The sequence below is a fragment of the Strigops habroptila genome, chromosome 6 (assembly GCF_004027225.2).
Source record: "Strigops habroptila isolate Jane chromosome 6, bStrHab1.2.pri, whole genome shotgun sequence".
NCBI classification, from domain to species: domain Eukaryota; kingdom Metazoa; phylum Chordata; class Aves; order Psittaciformes; family Psittacidae; genus Strigops; species Strigops habroptila.
The window spans coordinates 71,649,735-71,666,078 of record NC_044282.2 but is presented as its reverse complement, the minus strand read 5'-3'; the positions used below and the strand labels follow the sequence as shown (position 1 = coordinate 71,666,078).

The 16,344-nt window shown below is 43.5% G+C and overlaps 1 protein-coding gene across 2 annotated transcripts in view; it reads left to right on the top strand.

Moving 5' to 3' along the window:
• Positions 1 to 16,344, top strand: part of BMP2 (bone morphogenetic protein 2) — a 143,677-nt gene that overhangs the window by 18,069 nt on the left and 109,264 nt on the right. For both annotated transcript variants that reach the window (XM_030490565.1, XM_030490564.1), the window contains exon 2: positions 12,502 to 12,616. The gene's annotated coding sequence lies outside the window, so the exon portion shown is untranslated. The remainder of the gene's footprint in view (positions 1 to 12,501; positions 12,617 to 16,344) is intronic.

Sequence of the window (16,344 nt, the reverse complement as noted above, 5' to 3'; positions counted from 1 at the left end):
ATATTTTGTGTATTCTTCATTAGGTGCCTATAATTACACTTTGCTGGTGACCTCTGTCTTTGAGCTAAGGCAAACCAGGCATTTTGGTTTGTTATATATAATTGTAGGATTTCATTGGTTATTTTTGTAACCTGCAGAATGGTGTCACTTGCAGATATTGTTGGGGTAGCCACTTTCTTCCACAAGTGTGGAGGGAGTGAATTGGGCTGGAGAATACTTATGCTACAGGTTACCAGCTTTATTCCTTAGGAATAAAACCCCCTCAACATTTTATAGCCCTCTGTCTGAGATACTTCTAAGAGCTAAACTCAGTGAACTATTTTATATCAAAAAATAAACAGATATATGGCATAGTGACAGCCCCCTTGGACACAAATCTACCACCTTCTCCCCCTGTAGCCCCAAACTGTCAGAACAGGCATATCTATTCCTGTGTCTTCCCTTTTGATTTATTTTGCATAGTCGGAAAGTAGTCACAAAGTCTTTTATTCACAAAAGAGCTGCTCAGCATGATGCAGGTGACTGACACAAATAATGGGTCTGGAGTGATTTTGCAGTAAATAAAGGAGCAAGTAGCCCCCTCTGAGTCTTTAGTACTATTATTTATGTTGATGAGAGACTGTGGTTTTGAAGGTAAAGCTGTTCCTGATTGCTCACTGGGAGATGAACATCTGAAATGCTTATGGTATTAAAATCTCTGCCTGCTCCATCTGAGCAAGCACAGTTTCGCTTGGATCCAAAATGGCAGCAGTTCAGAACAGATGCATTACCCTCATCTTAAATGCATATGTTATATATCCCACCATAATATATATCCATATATATCATTTTGATCCAGTCTTCTAAGCTGATACGGTGGCTACAGCTCCTCAGTAAAGACAGAAGCAGTTACAGAGCAGGCTGCACTGCACATCTCCCGTATCTTCTTGAGAGATGCATTTTATTCTCCTCTGGACCACCACCTCCACAGCCGAATTAGCCACCTCTTTGAGAAGAAAAGGCCAATGGCCTGAAGGAAAGTTTTATGGTTTAATGAAACAGTAAGAAAATGAATATTCGGTTCTTAGTGAAAGAAACGAAAATGAAAAGCACACAGTAGTCAGTACTTTATGACCCATGAATTCCTTTCTCTTGCCCCGCAGAAAGCACATGTGTTCTGCAGTAGTTGGGCTGATCCCATTGGCAAATCTTTCATTCAGTGTAATGGCGCAAGATCAGGAATTTGGGAAGAAAACTGGGAACAGCAGATGGAACCTGCTGAGACATAAATCCAGCCTTCTGCTCTCATGGGCTCTGCACCGTAAAATCACTTCCATAAACTTTTCAAACCTCCACCAGCGATTGTCAGAGCTCTTTGTCCTCGCAGCTCCCCTTGGCATGCTTTTCTGCTGACTCACCTTCTTCTCAGGTTTTGCCCAAGTTAATTCATGGCTGTAGATGCTGCTTTGTTCTTGAGCCAAAGCTGTTCTTTAGCCTGCATGGATCTCCTTTCTGCTGTGCATCCCTCTGACATGCAAACACCAGCTACGCTCCCTCTGCCTTTCACTGTCAGCCAAACTCTTCCAGTCATCTGCCAGGGATGGTGCTTTGCTTTTGCTATCAACTTTGCCCTATCCCAGAATTCCTACTTGGTATGAAGACTGGAAAACTACATAAGGTAACACCACTGTTAGTGTCACTTTGGAAACCACTCCCAATAAGCTCTGGTGAATGCTACAACTGTGAGATGAACTATAGTGTAGCACAAATATCAAACCAAACCCATTGACTGTGTATTTCCTTAGATGACTTTTTGTGTTCAGTGCTACACAGACATTGTGAAGTACATTGCTGCTTCACATGACAGTTTGTGTAACACACCGTGGTGCTTTCCCGGCTAGCAAGAAGTGGGCCACACCACTGACCCAGGGCTAAGGATCTGGTGTGAGTGGAAATAGAGTCAGTGGCTCATACTGTGTTCAGTTCTGGGCCCCTCACTACAAGAGAGACATTGAGGTGCTGGAGCGGGGCCAGAGAAGGGCAACGGAGCTGGTGCAGGGCCTGGAGCACAAGTGTGATGAGGAACGGCTGAGGGACCTGGGGGGGTTTAGTCTGGAGAAGAGAAGGCTCAGGGGGGACTTCATTGGTCTCTGCAACTGCCTGACAGGAGGATGGAGCCAGGAGGGGGCTGGTCTCTGCTCCCAAGTGACAAGTGACAAGACAAGAGGAAACAGCCTCAAGCTGCACCAGGGGAGGTTTAGATGGAGCTGAGGAACAATTCCTTCCCCAGAGGGTGCTCAGGCATTGGAACAGGCTGCCCAGGGCAGTGCTGGAGTCACCGTCCCTGCAAGTGTTCACACACCGTGTAGCCAAGGCCCTCAGTGCCATGGGTTAGTGGTGGCCTTGGCAGTGCTGGGGAATGGTTGGACTTGATGTTAGAGGTCTTTTCCAACCCAGTTGATTGTATGATTTCTGTGGTTAGTTATTTCTGTATTTCAATGGGTTCAGTTTTTCTAACATCACCATTCTCTATGTCAAGATAATTACAATTCCTTTATCTATTGAGTTTGTAAAGACTTTAAGGCAGAATCTGCCAGTTTCTGCGGGCAGAGTCATCACTGAACACAACAGGATCATGACAACTGGAGGCTTTTAGAGAGAGAACTGTAATGTGAACAATTGTCATTGCAGGAGCACTTTCAAAGTAGTAGTTTTCAAATGATTTTATGGTTGTGCTACCCAGGTAGGCTCAAATCAAAGTATTTTGGCCTCGGTCCTTTTGAGCTTAGCCGTTATTGATGGAAATTTTCCTGCAACACTTTTCTTTTTTCCTTATGGAAATTTAATTTTCTACATTTAAAGCTGTATTTCTCACAGATGAAGTGAGTGTGCTTGTTCATTGTGAAGATAACAATACGGCCAATGAATTGCATATGCCTGGGTAAACTCTAAACACACAAGCCTAACATGGAATATAAATCTAAATGTCTTGCACATGCTATGCAAATTCAAGAGGCTTCAATAGGGCCCTGTTTCACCCAGGAGCTGATTCCAGAAAAGTTTGAAAAAGCAGTGGAATAACTCTAACATTATTAACCCACATAAAGCCTCCTGAATATAGTACAAAATCGCTGCTGTTGATATTGGCTCCCCCCCGGAAAGAAAAAGAGATCAAAGGGGGTTTTTTTCCCCTCAAAATATTAGCCTTGAGTTTGTTTTCATCTTTAATGTAAAATTGCATTTACTTTCTATGTTTTCGAGACTGAGGCATTATTGTTACTCCAGTTCAGTAGGCTTTTTATAATCACTTCATACACTTGCATCTGTTTAGCTCCTTCTGAATGGCAAGGAGATGATTTTCCCTCCAAAAATGGGGGTCTTTTCGAAGAAAATACCTGAAATAATTGCACCTTTATGATTATTCATAGATTTGTTTGTAAGGTTAGAGGCCCACAAAGTGTTCAGAAGTAATTTAATTGCTGAGCTGACACTGGCTTGAACTAAATGGCTGAATCCCAATGCTTTGTTCATTTTCTGTTCTAGCATATTGTATTTTTTAGTGCATTATAATACTGGGTTACTCAAACAACATGAGAATGCTTATTTCAACAAGAGCGGGGCTAAAGCTGGGGTTTTTGAAGGATATTACATATTGTCTTTTAATGTGACAATTTCAAAATGATGCCTGCATATTGCTGTCAAACCAGAGAGAATTATACTGCATCATAATGGGATGTATTTGTTTAATATTGCAAACTAAAACACAAAGGAACCTTCTCTAATATATCTTGAGCTTCTGCTTTAAATCTTGTTCACCAGGGACCACCCTGGCTCTGGGATTTGGTACAGCTTTGTGTCCTGGTTTCAGAGAGATATATTGAGAGTGAGTAATATACTACCAGTCAGTGTTACTGTTCTGCTCCCTGGACGTGCCCTTATGGGAGGTGAAGGGATGTGAAAAAACCCTTTTCCATTTCAGTTTTTTAAACCAGACTTTCTACCTACTCCACCTACCAGGAGTGAGAATGAAGAATCATAGAATCCCAGACTGGTTTGGGTTGGGAGGGACCTTAAAGCTCATCCAGTTCCAACCCCCTGCCATGGGCAGGGACACCTTCCACTAGAGCAGGTTGCTCCAAGCCCCTGTGTCCAACCTGGCCTTGAACACTGCCAGGGATGGGGCAGCCACAGCTTCTCTGGGAAAAGTCTGTGCCAGCGCCTCAGCACCCGCACGGGGAAGAGCTTCTGCCTCAGAGCTCATCTCAATCTCCCCTCTGGCAGGTTAAAGCCATCCCCTTGTCCAGTCCCTACAGGCCCTTGTCCAAAGCCCCTCTCCAGCTTTCTTGTAGCCCCTTTAGGCACTGGAGCTGCTCTAAGGTCTCCCTGGCGCTGGTACTGCAAAGATGAATGAATGCATTTGGAACAGCCCAGATCCTGGGTAACACCAGCAATTCTGTTCACTCTGCTGAGAAGAACTGCTGTAAGTTATCCTGGTTCTCCAGAGTCTTTAGAGGCAGCTGGAAAAACACTGGATGGTCCATTTTTCACATGGCTCGGGAGCTGAGGGGGAGCAGTTTTGTCCTACCTTTGGCCTTAAAGAGTCAAATCAGCTAACACGGAGGCAATGGCGAGAGACAGGATGGCTTCTTTCTCTCCTTCAATATTAGGACCCTCTCCTGCAATCATGGTGTTAGATGGGAGGTCTTGCCTGAGTGAGGAATGTGGCACAAAACGAGTTCCTTACACCAGGACCTTAATTGCTGTTGAGAATCTTTAGGTATGGGCTTCTTTAATGAAGTGATTTGTTGGTCCTAAGTAACTGCTTTATCTCATGAAGTCCTCAGCACAGGAAATCTAATGTGAAGGTTTGGTCCCAGCAAAGTATGCTTGGCTTGAAAAGAAGAATCACACTTTGGGAAAAAAGGAATAATGGAATGTTGAATTAGTAATGGCTTTTGCAGCTTGTTTGCAGTTTGATGTTTCTATGCTGTAAAAATTATTTCAGTATTTGATTTCTGGGGCTTAATTTGTGCCTTTGCTTGAATTATTTTTTTTAAAGCATTTCTTCTGCTTGGAAGAGTTTGTTTCCTACAACAGAAGAATAATATTACAATGGATGGTTTGCATTTGGCTGCCAGAAACCCCAGCTGTTGGTAAGAGGATGTTCTGAGCAAGTGTGTAAATAACGTTGAGACTGACAGGCTGCCTTGAATATCCATGAAAACACAGCTTACCTCTCTAGATCTCCAGTCCTGGAAACTGATTCTGTCTGTATTACCTGCACTATTAGAAGTCTGTTCACGTACTCCACTTAGATAAATGCTGATCTGCTTTGCTGGGTTGGAGTCACTCAGCTGTATCTGTCCTGCTGTGGGCTGCAGCTCATGTAAACAGGCTCAAACTATCTTCACCTGAAGTCTCTTGGGCTTTGCTATTGATATGGACATGGGAACTTGGAGTTGAGGAGCATGGTGTGGTACCAAGTGCTGGCTGACCTGTGCTGAGCTCCATGCTGAGTTAGCTGTGCATCTGGGTGTCCAGCCAGCTAGGTAAGGCTGTGTCCTTACCTAAAAACTAAAGCTGCAGTGGGGTGTGCTCAGAGAGCTTGAAGTGAATGAGGATACTGGTTTAACACTCACTTTTGTACCCTGTTGTGGGGGTAACACACCTTACTGTGCCCATAGAGGGGTAGAGGAAGAGTTACACCAGCTGAGATGGTGCTGCTAAGTGTCTCCATGCGTTTGTCTCCTGTTTCAGATGTCCATGAACTCCTCCACACTCAAGCTCATTAGGTTACATACCTACACTTACAGAAGGGAAGCTGATGTGCAGAGAAACGAGATGCTTTGTACAGGGTCAGGAATGATAGAGCTGAAGCCTGGATCCAAGTCTCTTGAAGCCATGCCAGCACCTCAACCACAAGGCCACCATTCCTTCGTAGCATATTTTCCTTTGACTCTAGCAGCTTTTGCAGCTGGCTGGCTTTGTAGAGCAGATCCAAAGCTCACTGAAGTCAGTGGGAGTCCACTTGGGGAGCTGGATCAGGCTTTGGATCACTCCCATTAGGTGCTGTTTTCCTATACACTAGAAAGAATACTTCTGTCTTTTAATGCTCCCTTTACCTGTCCCAGCTGTGTATGAGGGAAGCTGTTCAGTATGAGATGAGGGCTGTTTATTTTACCTTGTAAGGACCCCTGGCAACTGTTTGAAACCACTGATAGAAACCAAGGTTATTGCTCCCATCTCCCCACTGGAAACCCCTGCTCCCTCAGAGCACAGCTACACAAACAGCTGATTTGGCATTTAGCACAAGGGAAGGAACAGAAACGCCTGGCAGGGTGGTGGGAATGAGTTATTGGAGGTGATGGGGGAAGGGCCAGAGCCTTGGAGCAGAGCTGCTGCCGGTGCAAGAAGCTGTGCTGGATGCTGAATCCACTGTTTGCATGGCTGCAGCCCCTTTGAAGAGATGGGAACTATCAGATGTGGGTGGGAAGGAATCTCTTCAACTGCTAATAAAATGTTATCATTAGTGTGGTTGCTGATGGCCCAGTGAGTATCTAACAGCTGTATGTGACAATATCCTGTAGCTCCCCAGGGTCAGCCATAGCCACTGCCCTCTCCCCAGACTGCAGAAATGATGGGTGGGAATTCACTGCTTTTGTTACGTTCCCCTATTTCCCCGTGTGACCTAATACCCATTTTCCTCAGCAAACGTATCCCTGCTCATGAAGAATTTGATCCTGTGCTTTATGAAATCAGTGGCTCAGTTACCAGTGGCTTCTGTGGCATGGCTTCATGAGGTTTTCTCTGCGAGGAAGGCTGTGCAGAGCTGGACACAAAGCTGACATGCACCAAAACCTACCAAACCTTTAGTTCTATTTCTGTATTTGGCTTTTGATCTTACCCAAAGACAATTGAAACTGTCATTTAGAGGAGGTAGTTTATTGCAGCTGCAGTATAGTTATTATCTTTAAAATTATAGACATGGGCTAGAAACTAAACCGTGCTCCTGGCAGGTCCTCTGCTTGTTTGCTGATACTGCGGAGGACCCCAGAGTCTGGATTCCTCCCAGTTTGCATAGAATCCTTAGTTGTTTAAGTGGGAGACCTAATTCCTATGGGGCCCTGGAGCCCTCTGTAATCGTAGAATCGTAGAATGGTTTGGGTTGGAAAGGACCTTAAGATCATCCAGTTCCAACCCCCTGCCATGGGCAGGGACACCTCACACTAGACCATGTCACCCAAGGCCCTGTCCAACCTGGCCTTGAACACTGCCAGGGATGGAGCATTTACCACTTCTTTGGGCACCCTGTGCCAGTGCCTCAGCACCCTCACAGTAAAGAACTTCCTTAGATCTAACCTGAACTTCCCCTGTTTCAGTTTAAACCCATCACTCCTTGTCCTATCGCTACAGTCCCTGATGAAGAGTCCCTCCCCAGCATCCTTGTAGCCCCCTTCAGACACTGGAAGCTGCTCTGAGGTCTCCACGCAGCTTCTCTTCTCCAGGCTGAACAGCCCCAACTTTCTCAGCCTATCTTCATACTGGAGGTGCTCCAGCCCCTGATCATCCTCTGGACTTGCTCCAGCAGTTGCATGTCCTTCTTATGTTGAGGACACCAGAACTAATCGGTGAAGGAAAAATAGTTACTGCCAGAAAGTGATTCAGAAACTTAGATGGGATTCAGGTACCTGCAGCTTTCATGGCACTGTGGTTGGTTCTACTGACTGCAGGGGAGTTGGTGTAGGTAAACTCCTTATTTAAGCAGTTTAGAGTTTGAAGCGCCTGAAGTAAGGCGAGATGGATTTGTGGGCTGGTGAGTAGTGATTTCTCATGGACCTCACTAAACTTTCATGGAGCTGCTTAACTACAGATACGTTGTTTAATAAGGGAAAGAGAAACCTGTGGGAAAACAAAGGCTATCAATAATCACACGTACTTACATCTGGCAATAAAGTTCTGGGGAAAAAAAATCAGTGCAGCAGCTTGTTGCCTTTGAAACTTAATGCTATTAAAATGTTCAACATGAAGTTTCTATTTTTAAAATAGCAGTTGAAAGAAATGTGCAAGATTAATAAGAAGCTAAATTGAAACCACGTTGGTTCATAGGTAATACAGACAAACACTGAGTTAATGGGGAAGAATTCTTGGGGAGAGCTATGTGTGTGCTCCACTGCTTGTTTGGTTTTTATTTTGTCTTTCTTAGAAAGCAGAAGGGGGTAGAAATACCAGCCTCTTAAATCTTTTATTTCCCTTTTTAGACTGTTGTTTAGTTGAGTTTATTAAGCTTTCTGAAACAGCAGCCTATGACAAGTCAAGACACCATCTACCACCCCAGTACATAGGGAGTTGCTAATACAAACCGTTCTCCAGCAGAAGTGGACAACAGGTCTGCCTGTGGAAAGCCTTAAAGATAAACAAGGAGACGTGTAGCAATCATGTAGGAAGTGATGACAAGGAGATTTGGGTATTGAGCTATTTCGTTGGAAGGGAGAAGCCATCTGGCACAGGTGTCCAAGAGAGATCTCTGCCTCTATTGATGCTGTTGGAGCAGTTCAACTTAGAATGGACAATTCTCATCTAGCTAAGATACAGAAGAGCTGCACCTCCAAGGAAGTGTTTAGAAAAGCGGTTGCAGATAGAAGTTTGTTCCAAGATGACCACGCTCTCATGCTAATAACCATAATTGCCAGCCCAGAGCTCTGGATGAGCTCTAGTTCTTGATATTAGATGAGAAAAAGGGAGTTTGAGTGGGGAAGTAGGGTGTTGGTAGGTTGGACCTTGGAGAAGCGCTTTGGTTTCATTGGCACTGTGACCATTTACACAATATCAAGATCTGTCCCGCTGACTGCAGTGGAGTTAGGATAGTCCATGCCAGCAGCAGAGCTGTCCCATATGGCTTTTATTTTCTCCCAGATCATTATTGGGTTTTTTAAGTCCAAAGGGAACTGGCTGTGTGGTAATAATAGACGAATGAGCACTGAAGGACCTTGTTAGCAGCCCTGAAGGAGAATATGCAGATAGTTGTTCATGAATTGTTAGCAGAAGCAGTGAATGTTCCCAGCAGGAGCTGTGTATGGAATAACCTGCCATGAATAAACTGCACAGAACATCCAATGTGTATTTACATAAGGGAGACGTCTGTAAAATATTAAAGTAATAAATGTATTTATGTACATTCACATGTGCATTATTACCTTACACTAATACTCAAATGTGGGCTCTGTATTTCATTATGAGTTTGAATCAAAATGTATCTTTACAGGGCTGAATTAAATGTGGTATTAAGGCGTGATCAACAGCATGCTGAAGATAGCAGGGTGCTTTCCATTAGCTGTGGCTTGCATTAGTGAAATGCCCCAAGACACTCACTGTGCTCAAAAACATCAGTTAGAGATGGTTCAAGCCTTGCACCTTTGCCATTGGCACCATGGCATAAGGAGTGGGCAGGGAGGAGCAGACTTTTCCATGCGGTGTGTGTGTGACAGAGGTGAGAAAAGAACCAGGGATTTGTTGGAAGAGAAGGACAAGATAAAGCCAGGGTAGCTTTGAGCTCTCAGTCAGCTCCAGTGGTAGCCTCAGCCTCCTTTCATGACCTGTAGATGTGCTTCACAGGACCAGGTTTCTGGCTGCTCCTCCAAGGATGGTTAATTTTCAGTTGAACCCTGCATGTCTCATAATCTTTGGGTCTTAGATTTGTAGTCATAGTTTGTGTTTTATGAATTTACTTCTTTGATGATGGAGGTTAGTAACAGGGATGGAGTCAGTGATGAGAACCTGGAGGAAGACCATGGATACGTGGGGAGTGATCTGCTAGTGTTTAAGAACAAAACATGGAAACCTTTCCAGCTTACTGTTATGATTGCTCTCCTTGTATATGAACAAGTTGTAAGTTGCAAAGCTTCAATAACTTCATCTCTGCAAAATGGAACATGGGTACAAACTGCCCAGTGGTAGCACTGGTAATTAAATCCTTTTTTCTCTGGCCAAAATTGTGCAGTATTAAAGCAAAACAAAGCCCTCACCATTTTCAATGTTAGAGGAAGAAAACCCCATTTTTTCTCATTGAACAGATGTCTCGTTTTCACAGATCATAGAATCTTAGAATCATTTTGGTTGGAAGGGACTTTAAAGCTCATCCAGTTCCAACCCCCTGCCATGGGCAGGGACACTTTCCACTAGAGCAGGTGGCTCCAAGCCCCTGTGTCCAACCTGGCCTTGAATCTGACCTACTCAAGCACTTTGGAGTCTCGAAGTGGTTGTTTAGGTGTTATATGTCATTGTTAGAGTTGATGGAAATGAGAACTTTCTCTATTGAGGCATAATGTGAAGTCTCAAAATGAGTTTGCATGCCCCATCAGGATATCAAGGTACTCACTGAGTTTGGAATGAGTTGGGCACTCACTGTGTGGGGGATATTTGGGGAAGTTTTACCTTGGAAGCATCAAAACATTTTGGTTCTGAAACTGGAAAATATGGCATTCAAGGATAGTGATTTTATATGATCATGTGTAACAGTGTAATAGGGAATGGGATATAACAGTATGCACACATGGTATGTATTAACATTTGTTTTCATGTAATGTATGTATAAGTTGAAACAATGAGATACAGTGATATGGTGAGGATAAAACACATGAGTCAAGATTAGCTTGGAAAGTTAAAGCATTTAGCTGAAGTCAGGTTCTGTAGAACAATTTGATTTAAAAAAAAAAAAGGCTATTTCTTATGTAAAACTACAACATCAAACTGCTCCTAGCTTTCAACCGAGTTTCATTATAATAAGTGAAACCAGTGATGCCCAACAATTTCCATTGTGGCAGCCTCTAATGTTGTTAAACTTTTACCATGCGTGCTGAAATCGTACATGCTGAGGTCTGCTTCAGGCTGAATTGCCTTGGAAGTGATCAGCAGAAATGCTTCAGCAGATTCTGACACTGAACACAGGGAAGAATACATTATTTTGCTCACACTAAAATCTGTTACAGCTGTTTTGGAGAAAAGCCTTAAAAAGGACTGGAAAACAGGGCACTGGGATGGACTTTTGGCCTCCCATGTGTCTCCCAAGGTGTGAACTTGTGTAGCATTCACACGTCCTCTGCGTTAGAGCTCGGCAGCTAAACTCTGGTGGTTCAAGGAAGGTTTAACTTATATCTGTTTCTTTTCCATCACTTTTCCTGTTCAGATATGTAGGGAAGGTTTGGAAGGAAGAGTGGCTTCAGGTACCCTATGCTCTTGATGGATCTCATTAGTTAATTATTCCTTTTTACTAAGGAAAAGCCAGCTGCTGTGCAGAGTTTGATGAGTGGGACATGTGCCATTCCCTCTGTTGTGCCTCCGACCTCAAGTCCAAGTTCTAACACAGGCTTGGTGAGACGATGCCCTCCTTGTTGCCAAAGAGGAGCCATCGGTGCCAGAGATCTAATCAGGTGGTGACACCGAGGGCTAGCGGAGATGTTTGTGAACATGGAAAAAGTAGTTCTCCTGGCTCTCCCAGCCAAACGCCTGGCCAGAAGTAAGGTTTCAGTTATAAGCAGAGCTGAAGTGTGTTTGCCTTACGGACAGATCCATCAGCTGAAGCGCAGATACTCTACTGAGAATGTATGTGGTGGGGTTATGTGCGTGCTGCTTATTCATTTGACACGGGTGCTTACTTGAGTTTGGTTAATGACGATGGGTGATCTCTGCTGGCTGAGAAATAGCACCATTGAACCCAGATTTCTGATAGAAATTAAGATTAGTTTAAGATTTAAATTTAAGATTGCCATAGGACAAGAGGAAACGGCCTCAAGCTGTACCAGGGGAGGTTTAGATGGAGATTAGGAGCAATTCCTTCCCCAGAGGGTGCTCAGGCATTGGAACAGGCTGCCCAGGGCAGTGCTGGAGTCACCGTCCCTGCAAGTGTTCTCAGTGCCATGGGTTAGTGGTGGCCTTGGCAGTGCTGGGGAACGGTTGGACTTGATGTTCTTAAAGGTCTTTTCCAGCCAAATTGATTCTATGATTCTATGTTTCTGGCTCCAGCAGCCCCACCACAGGGCACTGCTGCATGCAGCACCTGCACACATGTAATAGAATTGATAACAGTGAGGTATTTTTGATTAATTCCTTCATTTTGGTGGAAATTATTGGAATCTCATATTTCAGAAAGGTAACAATATTTTGTTTGGTTTATGTTTGTTTGTCATTTTTACCTTAATGGACTGAACTAGTTGATATCAATAGGAAAAGACTTCATTTTTGTGAAACCCGATTTCTTCAACTCAGACTCCCTTGCGGTAATCATGGTTCCACCCAAGCATGAACTCCTTTCTGTAATTCATCCTCCTGAAGGAAGGACGAGCTTAGCTCTCCTTTATTTTTCATCTGGTCCTGAGTTTGAACACATCAGGGCTAACTTTCTCCTTTTGCCTCATGTACTGTCCCCAGGGGCCTGTCACCTCTGCACGGGCTCTACCTGAGGAGTGGAATGTAACCTGGTTGTCCAGGGCAGGCCGATAATTACAGCTTTAATTTTATTGTGTTTAGGAGGAGACAGATATCCAGCCTTCTCTTACTTGTAACTATGGATCCGAAGAAAGGCCTGAAAGCAGATAAGGTGTGCTGACAGACAGGATGGCCCTGATGGCAACTTGCCCATCAGGTGAGTAAAACCTGCTATTGATGAGCCCTATGAAAGAAGGACTGTTACTATAATGATACACGTAGATAAATATAGCTCTGTGTCCACATACACATACACCCATTACATACACACACATACATGTGTTTCTATGTGTTATTAACAGAATCAGTTCCAAAAAGAGCTTAGGAAAGCGGAGAAAACGTGTGTTTTATATTATTCCTGTGTATACACTTGCTAACATAATACATGCTTCATTTCCTCTGGGGACTTCTTTAAGAAGTTACTAATGTATAAGTAGTGCAACTTAAAACCAACTGGAATCCAAATAGTTTCTTACAATACCTACAGTTTCGTGATAAGCAAAAACCCTGCACTTTGAAGCAGCAGAAATGATCTATGATTTTACAAGAAATGAGCTGTTATTACACAGTAAGAAAAGAAAAGCAAAGGCCTGCAAAATACTGCAAAAGTTATGTTCATTTTGCAAATGGTAAGCTGTGTGGTTTTATTAGTCACAAATTGTTGCAGCCCCATTGCTTTGAAAGGGAAACAGCTGATTTCTATCAGCTGAAGATCTCTCTTTGAGTTGTGGATGTTTTATTCAGAGTTCTTGGACCGCAGTACATTCGAAATCACTGTGGTAGATTTACCATAAATATTCAGGTTCTGTGGTGCATTATTCCTTGAGTAATCCCATTAATTTCAGAGGCTTAAAAGTCCTCAAGAGGACAGATTCCCCTGGAAAGAGGAAAAGCTGATCACTGTGGAGTTATGGAGACTTACCACAGCCTGCTTTCCAGTGTGGTGATGAACTTAATTGCTGCACCATCAGCTCTGCTCCTTGTTCCATGCACTATTGTTTGCCAACCGCATTGGGTTGAATACAGCACCTCTGGAAACTGATAGGAACCTTTTCCCTGACTTCAACAGGCATTGGGTGTTTAGGGATCTTGAACTAGATCAAATAGCAGCTATTAATGGAGCCTGGCCTTCTTCCAGCTTTAGTTATTGCCTGTGGTGCTTATACAATCTGCTTGGTGTATAATTTTCTCTCATTTCATAAAAGAGAAAGAGAATGACTCAGAGCTGTGCTATGCTACTTGGTATTTTTGTTTGTGTATTGTCACTTACCTTTGTATTCAAAGAAGATAAATCCAACAGCCACCTAGTTACTGACCCTTTCTACATGTGTTTATGTATATGAAGGCTGTTATTACATTTATAGGACTGCCCAAAATGATTATGAAAGTTCAAAGCCATGTTCGTGCTCTCTTAAAGTACTCATTTTTCAATACTGGGACAGATGTTTGATGCTGTTGGAAGAAAAACCACAAAACCTCGGACAATGGGAAGGTCCAGTTTTGGTGTTGAGGATGTTTCAGAAAGTGGAGCTGGTTGAAATAGTCCCAATTTTAAGAGGAATTTAAATTTTGGGCAAAGAAAAAAAAAATATAGACAATAACAGCAAAAAATATTTCACTTAAGTAGATTGTATGTTCCTCCACTCTGTTAAGAGTTGAAGAGCAGGGATGCAGTTGATAAGGAGCCTACCAGTGTCACAGGTACATGAGTTTGGTATTGCAGATGCTGTGTGTGTTTCCTGCACTCCTGATTGAAGAAGGCAAGGAGACATCATCTGAGGTTTGGTACCTCTCTTCACACTAGAAGTTTTCTCCCATTTCTCCTCATTTCCACCAGCACTTTGTCCTGCTTTCTGCTTTTTCCCTTGCTTCCTTGAATGAAACAGGTGCTTCACAGGATGACTGAGTGCTTCCAGCTCTAATCGCTGTCTCTCACAAATGGATCTATTGTGCTGTCTGGTGGATTAATAGGGGGTTAGGTGCTTAAAACAACAAACAGTGAGTGCAAACAGTGGGAAGGAAGGGGGAAGGAGTAAAGCTGCATGTGGTTGATGAGTGAGATGAAGTCATTTATTTAGCAGGGGTGATACAGTAGTCGGGAGATACCATGGGAGGAAGGGCTTCTTTTAAGGAAATAATGTATTACACCACCAAGGACTAGTATTCCACCGGGCATGAAGCAAACCACAGCATATCTCTTAGTGGCCAACAGGAAAAGCTCCTTGGTTTTGAAGCCTTGGAGCTCAGGTGCAGTGAAGGAGAACAGGGGCTCATTGTTAAGGCAAGGATCAGCACTCGCTTTTGTTCGTTCCCCTGCCCCCCTCTCCTCCTTTGGCACTACAGTAATAATATCTTGTCACTCCTAAGACATGCTGGCATACATCATGTTCACTGATGGATGTTCAGTCAATGAATGTACTAAAATAGTTTGTTTCTGTTGATGTATGTCTCTGTAGACTCCTCTAATGGGAATGTAAATAAATGAACCCTTCCCCAGTGATTTCTTTCGCTGTAGTCCAGTTTAACCTCTGAGTGCCTCCGAATGCTTTACTGCCTTACATTACTACAGCTTTTGCCTTTTTCTTGAGTTTCATGTGTTGCTTTTGCTGTGTGTGAGGGCAGCTTTCTATATGTGGATGCAAGTAATTAATTAAAACTGGTGTTCACTAAAAGAAGATTGAGAAATTAAGATGGGCCGTCAAGAAAGGTAAGGGCTTAATGTCCACTGAATCAGTTAAAAGGATTTCTCCTGGTTTCCCTGGGAACTGTAGAGGTGATGACAAGCTCTTGACATTCATTTCTTTTAAGCTGTGTGTGAGACCTGGTCTGTATGTGGTTGTGAATCATAAAACTGGAGCATTTTTTGCCATGGTCAGTTCTCACCAGTACGTAAATAGTGGTACAGGGGTACTTGTCCTCAAGACACTGGAACTCAAAAGCATCTTCAGAAAATACCCAGAAGGAATATATATACCCTTAATGATAAACCAAAAATAGCTTTCACAGGGAAGATAAGCCCTAATGTATTTATTCCCAGGAGATTTTTTTTCACCATAAGTGTATGGGAAGGAGAGTTTCGAAAGAAGATTAACACAGTTTTCACAGCTCCATTCTAGACTTCGTAGTGCTTGTACTTGCACAGTTTGCCTACACCACTGGAAAGGCCATCTTCCATTATTGTGCCTTTTAAGAACCATTTAATGACCCCATTTCTTCAGCTCTTGACTTGAGGAGGCTTCTTTCTGTTCAGCCTGGAGAAGAGAAGCTGCGTGGAGACCTCAGAGCAGCTTCCAGTGTCTGAAGGGGGCTACAAGGATGCTGGGGAGGGACTCTTCATCGGGGGCTGTAGCGATAGGACAAGAAGTGATGGGTTCAAACTGAAACAGGGGAAGTTCAGGCTAGATCTAAGGAAGAAGTTCTTTACTGTGAGGGTGGTGAGGCACTGGAACAGGCTGCCCAGAGAAGTGGTAAATGCTCCATCCCTGGCAGTGTTCAAGGCCAGGTCAGACAGAAGGTGACATGGTCTAGTGTGAGGTGTCCGGGCCCATGGCAGGGCGTTGGAACTGGATGATCTTAAGGTCCTTTCTAACCCAAACCATTCCATGGTTTTATGATTCTATGATTCTTTTCCAGAGAAACTTGTACACCAGCAGTGAAGAGCTTCTGGTGAAGATGGAAATGGAGGGTAGCAGGCCTAATGGTGTCAGTGTAATTGCAATTGTCATTTGGAAAAGTTGCAAAACTGGTTACAATTTCCCCTCCGTTTCGATAATCAGACAAATCAGTGATGGAATAGGATATGCTTGCACAGCAGAGATGGAAAATGATGGAGTATCACATGAGTATAGAAATGCTCACCAAGTACAGAGCACTCTCTGATAGGAT